Source organism: Hyaena hyaena, unplaced genomic scaffold, assembly GCF_003009895.1.
Source record: "Hyaena hyaena isolate Hyena2069 unplaced genomic scaffold, ASM300989v1 scaffold_591, whole genome shotgun sequence".
Taxonomy (NCBI): Eukaryota; Metazoa; Chordata; class Mammalia; order Carnivora; family Hyaenidae; genus Hyaena; species Hyaena hyaena.
Window position 1 is genome coordinate 483440 of NW_024081224.1, and position 10178 is coordinate 493617.

Here is a 10178-nt window from a genome sequence, read left to right on the forward strand (position 1 = left end):
CCCAGGTGCCCCTTTTTGTGCCTTTAATCTCTACCCCAAAGCTGGGGGCAGGGGGAGGGTTGTTAGTAGGCCAGCAGGTAGGGTAGGGAACTGGGTGTGAGGACAGCAGGGTAAGGTCTGGCCTTCCTTCCAGACCCCAGGCCGGTCACCATGCAGGGAGCGTGTGACCCTGTGACCTGCAGGTTAAGGCTGTGAGGCATCGGCCAAGACTGGCTAGGTCAGATTGTGCCCAGACATGGACCCATCCACACCTAGGTTCTGTTTCCCACCCCATAGATGCTGGGTTGCTTTCCCCTTCCTCTTGTAACTGTGAGGGTCATGTCATAGCCCCCTGGTCTCAGAGAGCCTCCATTCTGATGGGATGGACAGAAACCCAGCGAACAAGAAATGTCAGATGGTGGTGTAGAAACATGAAAATAAGGCAGAGGGCTGTGCTGGGCTTGCCCAGGGGCAACTCAAGGTCACATGGATTGTGGAGGCCACCGTGGCATGTGGGGCCTGATTTGTGGTGGCCCCTCTGGCCACTCTACAGCCCTCTCTGTAGATTTGGGCTCTGGATTCCAGCAAATGTGGTCATCTCTGTCCTCCTCCAGAGACACACGTGCATAAACACACACACACACACACACACACACACACACACACACACACACACTGCGCCTATGCCCCCAGCCCCTAGAGGGAGATGTCCAGGATCCAGCCTTCATGCCCACAGCCTTGGCTGCTACAAGAGGCTGGACCAGGGGACGGTGAATGTCCCTCCAGCTGACAGCCAGCATACCCCACCTGGCAGAGCTTCCAATCCCATTTAATGAACCTCATGTCTCCTTGGAGCAAGAAGCAGTACCTTGGCCAAGTCCTCTCCCCGTGTCCCTGCCTCTTTCTGTCTCTCTGTCTTTGTGCCTCTTTCTCCCTTCCTCAATTCCTCTCGGTCTTCCGCTCCCCCCCCACCCCATTCCCCTCTCTTTCCCCCACTATTCCCTTGGGAGCTCGGGGGCTGGGGAACAGGGCTGCACATACAAGCCGGAGCCATTGTTTGACAATCTGTTTTTGTCTTCATCTTGTTGGCAGGCGGCAGGAGAGGAGCAAAAGGTTAATGAGGCACTGTGCAGCGGGATTACCGCGGGAACGGGCGGGCGGCGGGCGGGCGAGCCAGCCGTGGTAACAGGGAACTAATTAGGAGCAGTTTAACAGGAGGAAAAAGTGAAATCTCCTCTTCACCAACTGTCAATAATTAGCTGATTTGGTGAGGTTGAAATGTGTCCACAGGAAAAGGTGGGGCTTTTCTGTGGATGAACGAGGCATTGGGGAACGGGGGCCACTGAGGGCTCTGCCCTGTCCGTAGGTGGGACTGGGGCTGGCGGTCACCCCGCGTCCCCCAGGCCCACCCTCCTCCCTTCTGGCTGGCATCCCTCAGCCTCAGCATCCACATGATCTTGGTCTTAACCTCAAAGACCTCAGTTTCCCCAGCCATAGGGTGGTGGAACTATGTTTCTTCCTGGCTCTGTCCATTAGGATTCTGGAAGTGAAACCACTAGACCAGGCCCTTGTCCTAGTGTTAGAAGAGCTGATGGCATGCCATGCAATCTTGAGGCAGATGCTGGCCCTCGGGTGTCTTGTCTGCAGCATGGGTGTGCCCTCTGAGAGCCACCTCCTAGGGCCTGGCATGGCTCAACAATGCTGCCAGATGGTTAAAGGGCAGAGCCTGGCCTTCCTGGGAACACGCCTTATAGCTCCTGGACGCTCACTTGACTCTTCTGGCCTCCCAGCAGCAATGGGGGCTGGAGTGGGGACATGGAAAAGATGGGCTATGTGCCTCTGGCTGGCTGCAGGTGAGAGGGAGCGAGTCCCGGGATCTTCCGTAGGGCTAGGGGCACTCTAAGTGTGTGCGTGTCTCTTTTCCCTGCACCACATGCCAAGTGGGAGGCTAGGAGTCAGGTTCCCTGGTAGCGAGGGCCTGTTTGCTCTGTTGGTATGCCCTGCAGTTGGTGGTTGGTTGGCCTTCACTCTTTGCCCTTCCCTGACAGCTCAGCAGAGGCTCTCCCACCTCCCCCTGCCCCTCCAGCTTCTGTCAAACACCTTGACAGGAAGCAAAGACATCATCAGAGGCCCTCAAGGCTTCCTGCTCAGAGCCTCCCATGTCAGCCCCGCCAACCCAACCACCCCCCCTCAGCCTACCCTCTCCTTACCTCAGCCTTAGAGGGTCCGGGGCACTAGAAGGCACGTTCTGAAGAAGGCTAAGGCCCTCATCACATCCTCATACCATTCACAAACCATAAGTCACCCTGGCCCCAGAGGGTGGCTCCTAGAGGCCACATCCGTGCTGCAGATGAGGTACCTGAGGGTCAAGTTCAGCCACCCCCTTCTCATTCCCTACCCCCTCCCTATCTTTGGTCCCCCTTCCAGGTTTAAGAGTTAAGAAAAAAAGAGGCATGTCCTCCCTGTATGGGAAAAGAATATGGGTAACCCCACTGGGCATCAGAACCTCTACCACCTGAGGTTCCATCAGCAGCTCTGAGGAAAGTGGTAGTCTTAATAAACCAGCATGGCTGGAAGCTGTGACTCACCAGGAGCAAATATCTACCCCAGCTTGCCTCTCTCTCCACTCTCTTTCTCTTTTTCTTGGGAACGCATTTGAATGCCCAACCAAGAATGGGGAAGAATTGAGAATGAGCTCAGGTCTACATTCAAGCTGTTTTAGAAATGACTACTCCTCCAGGAAGTCCTCTCTGATGAAGACTAGGATCTGTCTCAGCTCACATAGGTAGACTTTGATGACATGTGTTTCCTGTGTCCCATCTACCACCTTGGGACAATAGTCCTTTCTCTCTCTTTCAACATATAAGGATATTCCTAAGGTGGAGAAATAGAGCTCTTTATCAACACCTAACACAGAGCGTGGCTCATCCGAGCTTACCTTGACTTTGTTGGTTCCTGCTTCTCCTGCCCTTGCAGTGCTGATATGAGGCCAGAGGCAATGTCTAGAGGGCACGGTGTCCCTCCCGAGCCCACAGACATTCACCTTCTCCCAGAACAGGGGCCTCTTCCCTTCTAATCTCAAATCCATCTCCTACTTTCCTTGGAGATGTTTGTTTGGGGTTTTTCTCATTTACTGGTTTAATCAGTCTCTACTGAACTCCAAAGTGGGCTATTTTTGCCATCAGAAATCTGCCGCCTCCCCGCCCGCTGCTTTCTTGGAGTTTGCCCACAGGACCCCCCAGGAGGGACGGATGGGAATGGCAAAGCCACTCAGAGCCCAGGAACGCCAACGCCACCTGTCACGTTGCCTGTTCCCCACACCCCCAGCCCAAACCTGTGCGTGCACACAGGCCCACACATGAGCACACGCACGAACATGCACACACATGCTCCAGTGACAGGCCCCAGCAGGGCCAGCAGGGCCACCTCTCAGCCTGTCCCTCCCAGTTCTTTCTAGGACCTTCTAGAAAGCCTAGCTGAACTCAGGACAGGGAGGGAGAAGGCTTGGTTGTGCAACGCTTTCGCTGAGAGGATTAAAAGCATCAATATGTGCGAAGCATAGAACATGCCAGACCCACAAGCAAGGGCTCAGCCTTGTGAGCCATGAGGAGATGCCCGTGAACAAGACTGGCCAAGGCTCCAGGATAGCCATGGAGCCCTTCCTTCTTTACTCAGTGTCACATGGATTTTTCAAGCTTTCAAAGAGCTCTCTCACCTATTTCTTGATATTATCCTCATTTTAGTCCCAGGAAGTAGAAAATCTTCCCAACACATGTATGGGGAAACTGAGGCTCTAAAACTGAGTAGATGGAGGACAGAGAAGGATTCTGAGATTGGCCCACCAGGGGGCACACAGGAACAATACAAAGCTCCAAAATGGGGAGGGGGCCTGAGCCTCCACTGGGTGCACATTGCACAGGGGAGTTGGAAGAGTATAGATGGGATCCCTACCCTTGGGGACCTTCCGTTCGGTTTGATTCAGCTTCTGCCGAGAACCCAGTGGCTTGAACTGGGGTGAGGTGGGGGACTGGTGTGTTCATAGATGATTAGTGAATGAATTGCCTGCAACTGGGGATGTGATGGTGATGGAAATAAATGTCAGGGGCAATGGATTTGGTTTGAGAAGATCAGGGGAGGCTTCCTGGAGGAGGCAGCCTTAGAGGATTAAGATATAACTAGACTTGGGCCTCAAAGGCTAAGCATGCAGCATACTGGAAATGGAGAGCAGCCAGGAACCTGGAGAAGGTCCCAGAAGGCCTTAAGCATCCAGCCAAGGAATCTGACATTCACTGGGAGAGCACTGGGGCCGAGAGCCAGCAACCAGAGGCCTGACACACAGGGTCCAGGCTCAAGCCTCAGCTGCTCTCTAACACCCCTGCCCTCTAGGACACTTGGGACAGCTTCACAAAAGATGGGGCCTGGACTTGTGTGCTTGAGCAGGACCTGAGGTCTGCTCATCCAGGAGAGAGAAGGTAGGGTGTGCTGCCCCTTAGGTTCTAGGCCTGAAAGAGGCGTCAGACACACGGGGTCAGTCAGGTGCCAGCCTGGGCATTGGACCCCATGTCAATGTCAGCACCACCTGCAGATGCTCAGAAGCCCAGAACCCTGGCCAGGAGCAGGAGGCAGCTTTGAGCCGTGTCACAGGGTCACATTGAACACCCCACCCCCCAAGCCCCACGCCTTTGAAAAGGAGGCAGAAAAGCCACCAGAAGAAAGGCAAGGAGGAGGAAGTTCTTTGTAGTAGGTAAAAGCCCCTGAGAATGGGGCACAGGCCAGGGATCCAGTTTCCTGTTTGTGTCTGGGCACCTTAGCTCCAGGTTCAAATATGTAAACTATCCGCCGGCCTGGCTGCAGGTGTGTGTGCTCCCAGGCTGCAGAGGCTCCAAATGCATTCCTGACTCCGGCCCCCCACCCATAATGAGCCGGGACACAGAGGCAGATAGCTCAGGGTTAACCCTTCCTGCACCACCAAGGAAGGCCTGGTCAAGGTACTCTGGGGCCAGCTGGGCCTTGGGGCGCTCAGGGGGGCTGGGGGTTTCCAGACATGACGATTCATGTTTTCTGCCTCTGACTTTAGATGCAATTAAGAGTTTGGGGCTCTCTGCTGGGAGGGGTGGCTGGGTCTGGAGGATTGGGGGTGGGGCTGCGATAAGGGGGGGGCACCTGGGTGAGGCTCTCTGGGAGCCAGGGTGCAGGACGTGCCTCAGGGTCAGGGAATGATGGCCAGGCAGCACTGCTTTTCCCACGGCAGTGTGGGTGTGTTTCCAGCAGGCCCGTGGCTTCCTGGCACCACCAGTTCTGGGGCCCCGGAGGGACGACCAGACAGTGCTGATAACTTCAGCCCCCTCACTGATCCCTGCAGCCCCCACCCTCCAGGGCTCTAGTTCACCATCCCCTGCTGACTGGCTGTCAGGTACCAGATGACGAGAGGGACCCAGGGGCTCTTGCCTGCCCCCTGCTGTCAGCCTGGGACTGGGTCACCCCTTCTCCCTACGGCCACTCCTTGCCCAGCCCCCTTTCTCCTCATCCCCTTCTCCTTGTAGGAGGCCTCTCAGAGCTTGTCTGAGGTCGGAACCAAGCCCTGCCCTTGGCCCACTACCCTGGGGCATCAAGCCTTTACTGGGCTGGCACCGGTGACCCCTCTTGCCATACCTACTGCCCTTACTGGGCCTTTGCAACTCCCTCACTCCACCACCCACCCATGGACCTCTGTGGCCACTACGCCTTTGATCTGCTGCCTACGTGGTGCATAAAGCCAGCTTCTGCTTCTTATCCATTGGCCCCCCAAGCAGCAGGGGTGCCCCAAGATAACAGCACAGCCCTTTGTCTCTGTCTCTCGTTGGGACAGCAGCAGGGCACTCTGTACCTGAGTCACATCCATTTACCAGCAGAGCCCTGGGTGTGATTTCTGTGGAGACCCAGGATCCCCACACCCTAGAGAGGTGATCTTCAAGCGACACAGGGGTCTTCCCTGTGGGGGCCTCCCAATGAGCCCAGTGGTAAAGATCCCCAGTGGTCCTGACACCCAGGAGACCTGCCGTTGCCCAAGCCCCAGCCAAGGCTAGAGGAGTCTTAATGGACAGCCAGTTGAGGTGGCCCAGGATGGAAGCGAGAGTCTGTGCCTGGGGTTGGCGCTGAGTCGGGGGTAGGAAATCCAGACTCCAGACGTCACCAAATCCCGTTGTGAAGACCGAGCCTTTCAGCCCTCACTGGGACCGTCTGCCTGGTATGCACGCTTGCCTGGTGCCGAGGCACCCTCTGTCACTGCTTCTGCTCCTTGGGCTGGTCCCTCAAGGCTACCATCATGGGCTTGTTCCCTTCAGCCGCCCCTCAAATGTGCCTGTTCTCCAGGCCCGGCGCCCTCCCCTTCCATCTGTTCTCCTGGGCAAGCTCCCCCACTCCGGGGCCTCCGGCTGTGCTCACACATCCCGGGTTTGGTCTCCCACCCAGACCCCTGCCCAGAGCTCCCGAACCCATGCCTCGTCGGCCCGGGGAACTCAACACGGCCAAGCCCGAGCCTGTCACCCTCCCACCCTGACCCGTCCCCCTCCCGCATTCCCTGCCTCTGAGAACAGCGTCACCAGCCACCCCAGCTCCGGAGCTAGAATTAGGAGTCATCCAACGCACAGTCATCCTCGACACCTCCCTCTTACCCCCACATGGAATTGGTCATCAACTCCTATGGATTTCTCTTCAGAAAGGATTCCAGTGCCACCCTCCTCACAGCCCCGCTGGCAGCAGCATAGGGCAGGACCTGGCACCTCTCTCTCATTCCCACAGCTGCCCCCTCACTTACCCTCCGGTCCATCCTCCACATCCACTGCCACCGGAGAAACATTTCTAAAATGGAGTCTGGATGATGGCCCACCCCCGCTCAGAATCCTCCCGTGGCTCCCCACGGCCCTCACCGACACACTCGTGTGGCCTGCAAGGGCCTGCCTGTCCCAGCCCCACCTCCATTTCCTGCCACATTCTCTACATGCCCAACATGGCCCACACCGAACAGGCCATGCTGGCCCGCCAATGCCAGTCCTGCCCTCTCTTATCAAAATCCTCCATTTTCTTCCCGGCCTACCTCCTCTGAGAAGGCTTTCTTCCTTGTTCCTTCATCAATACGTGGTAACCCCCACCCCCTCCCCAGTTACCATGGCACCTTGTCTCTCTGGGATCCATGTGCTTTCATAGCTGACTCCTCCCCTAGACTTTGAGCTTCTCAAGGGCACAGATGAGATAGATCGTCCCTCTCAACTGTCCATCTCTGTGTGCCCGGCCCTGGTGTATGGAGTTGGCAGCCATAAACATCTGACGTGAGGGCTGATTAGCATGAAATGAGAGAAGAAGCCTCGAATGCCACTCTGTCCCCACGCCTCTGCTCCTGAGTACCTCAACCAGCTACCCCTCCCCAGAGCCTTTCCACTGCCCGCATGTCGCCCCTGCATCATCCCTTCTACCTGCTGCCCTCAGCACAGCGAGGAGCCCCGGGGACCTGAGCCAGTGACAGCCCCCGCTGGGAGGATAAGGCCTTGGTCTACACTCGGGCCAGCACTCTCCAGGGAGTGGGTCGAGGGGGCCGTGGCCCTGGCCGTGGTCCTCCACCGCGGTGGTGAGCAGCCTCTCCGATTTTAATGCGGGCCTCAGTGCTTCAGTGAAAGCCGGCATGGGAAGTTGCTAATAATGGCACTAAAATAAAATATGCTACATCTGTTATGGGTAGCAGAACAAAATTAGCTGCTCACACCTCTGACATCCAAGATGTCTTAACTTAAAATACTCCTTGGCTTACTTTACATCATTTACTGATTATATTTAAAAGAAATACAATTTTGCAATTACTGTTCTTTCCAGTGTGATATCTGTGCATCATTTTCCTTTTATGTTTATATATTTCTCCTTCATTAGTGCAGTCTGAAGGGTGATTAGGATTCTTCAAACATTTTACAGAGGTTAAACGTTGATTAAGATTTAATTATTACTGTAAATAGCTTGGAATGACATATGGTGCAAAAGCCTGACATATGTGCATTTGAATAAATGAAGTGCTATTTCCCAGGATGCCTCAGTAGCTGTTTAACAGCTTTCCCGAAGGGTTATGTTACACCTCATGGTAAGATTGCTGGGATGTTATATTTTGTTGGTTTTTGCAGCTGAAAGCTAAGAACAGTTTTCCAGTTTTTTAAAAACATTGAATATTTTAAATACCTAAATTGTTTTGCACAAATTTTTGCTAATTTGTCTAACTAGGTTAAACATTTTCAAAAGCATTTAGATTTTTAAGCGTGGGCGCTGTGCATTGTGTCAGTGGCAGCATGGGGACGAGGGGAGCCGGTGAGGTGGAGGGGACACGGAGGCCGGCAGGGGTGGGCAGGGAAGAGGTGGCTTGAGGAGAGGGGGTGGGGAAGAGGCCTGGGCCCTGAGCCTAGCTCTTGTCTCTTTGGCCCTCTTCAGTGGCCAGAGCCTGGGTATTGGGGTACCGTGGACCACAGGGGAAGGGTCCCACTTCCCCAGAAACTCCACCATGCCCATCGGCTCTAGTCCACACTGAACTCCCTCTTGCCTGGCCTCTGACATGCCCAGCCTGGCCGTGACTGAGTTCTTTGAAGGCAGGGCTGGTCTTTAGTACCTTCTGCCTATTCCTCAGGGTCACCGTGTCTTGACATATAACAGGTACCTGGGACCACGTTCGGCTGAACTAAGCCACAAAGGCCCCAGCACTTCCTTGACTCTACCTGAGGTGGAGATCTTGCCCCCCCTCACTGAAGTAGCATCTCCTTTTCAGGCTCCCTCAGGCATCCTCACTGGCTAAGTCCCTGGAGCCACAGACCAACATCTGGGGGGGACGTTATTTCCCAGTGCCTTCTGCCGCCCTTCTTTCCATTCATTTATTCAACACTTACTGAATACCTCCTGTGCACTGGCAGTGGGCCTTGAGGGTACAGGGATGAACACGAGTGCACATCATGTTTGCTGCCTCAGGGAGCTTGCGATCTAAAGTGGAGAGGGGGAAGATGAGTGGACGGTCAGCCTCAGAAAGAAGTGATACAGTTGGGATGTAAGAAGTGCCTGGAGCTGTGGGGACCCCCCCGGGAAGTAGCCACACCCAGGCTGGAGGAGGGAAGATGTCTAAAGCTGAGGTGCGGAAGATAAGCCTAAGGAGGAACCGGGCAAGGGTGGGTGGGGAGAGGTGGTGACAGAGGGGCAGTTCAGGCAAAGACTCCGGGTGGGGAAAGCCCAGTGTATCTGAAGCACCGCAATAAGTAGGTGTGTATGGGGTTTCCAGCCCAAAGGGCAGGGCAAGGCTAGGCAGGGGCTGAATAGCGTGGGTGTCTAGACTGGGTCCCTGAGGGCAGTGGGGTCATTGAACCATTTATAAGGAAGAGAGGGGTGCCAAAACTTGTGGTTGGGAAGGCTCGCACTGTCCGAGGTGGGGGTAGACTGGGGTGGCTGAGACCTGAGGGGAAGGAAGGAAGGAGGAGGTGAGGTGGTGCCAGAGCACCACTGGGTGGTAGCGTGGGGAGCTGGGTTGGGCCAGGAGGGAGATGGTACTTCAGTTCTGATTTAAATTTTAGGGTTGAGTTCAAGTGCCTACAAGACAGTCCCTGTGGGCCCGGGATTCAGGGCAGAAACATGGCTGGAGAACCCTCAGATCTGGGGAGTCACCGGGAGGGTGGAATCACCTCAGGGATTGTGCAGGGAAGAGGGCCCACAGCCAGACCAAGCCCCCAGGGTCCCTGGGAAGTGTCCGGCAGATGTCACAAAGTGCAGGGTGGCAGTGACTTGAGAGAGAAGGATTTTTGTGGAGTACGGTGGGAACAGAAACCAGATTTGCTGTGGGTTGAAAAGTCAGTGGGAGGGGAGGAGGTGCAGAAGGCCACCTGAGACAGTGCCTGAGAGAAATTTGCCTGTGGGGGAGGAGAGAGACCAGGCGGTAGCTGGAGCGTGACGTGGGGTTAGCGGGACAGTTTATCAGATGGGAAGTTCTTGTCAGTGTTGAAACGCTGGTGGTCTAGAGTCAGTGGACTGCGAAGGTGGGAGACAGCAGGAGAGTCTGGGAGTGGGCTCCCGGAGTGGGCATGGGGGGGGGGTGGATCCCAGGAGGTTCTGTCTTCTGAGGGGAGGGGTGGCCCAAGGGCAGGTGCAGAGCAGCATGGACAGGTAGTTCATGGCTTTGATGGTGGGATGCCTAGGGGCCTGTTCTGTGG

At 55.5% G+C, this 10178-nt stretch overlaps 1 protein-coding gene across 3 annotated transcripts in view; it reads left to right on the forward strand.

Moving 5' to 3' along the window:
• Nucleotides 1-10178, forward strand: part of SFXN5 (sideroflexin 5) — a 118663-nt gene that overhangs the window by 104624 nt on the left and 3861 nt on the right. The window lies entirely within an intron of this gene.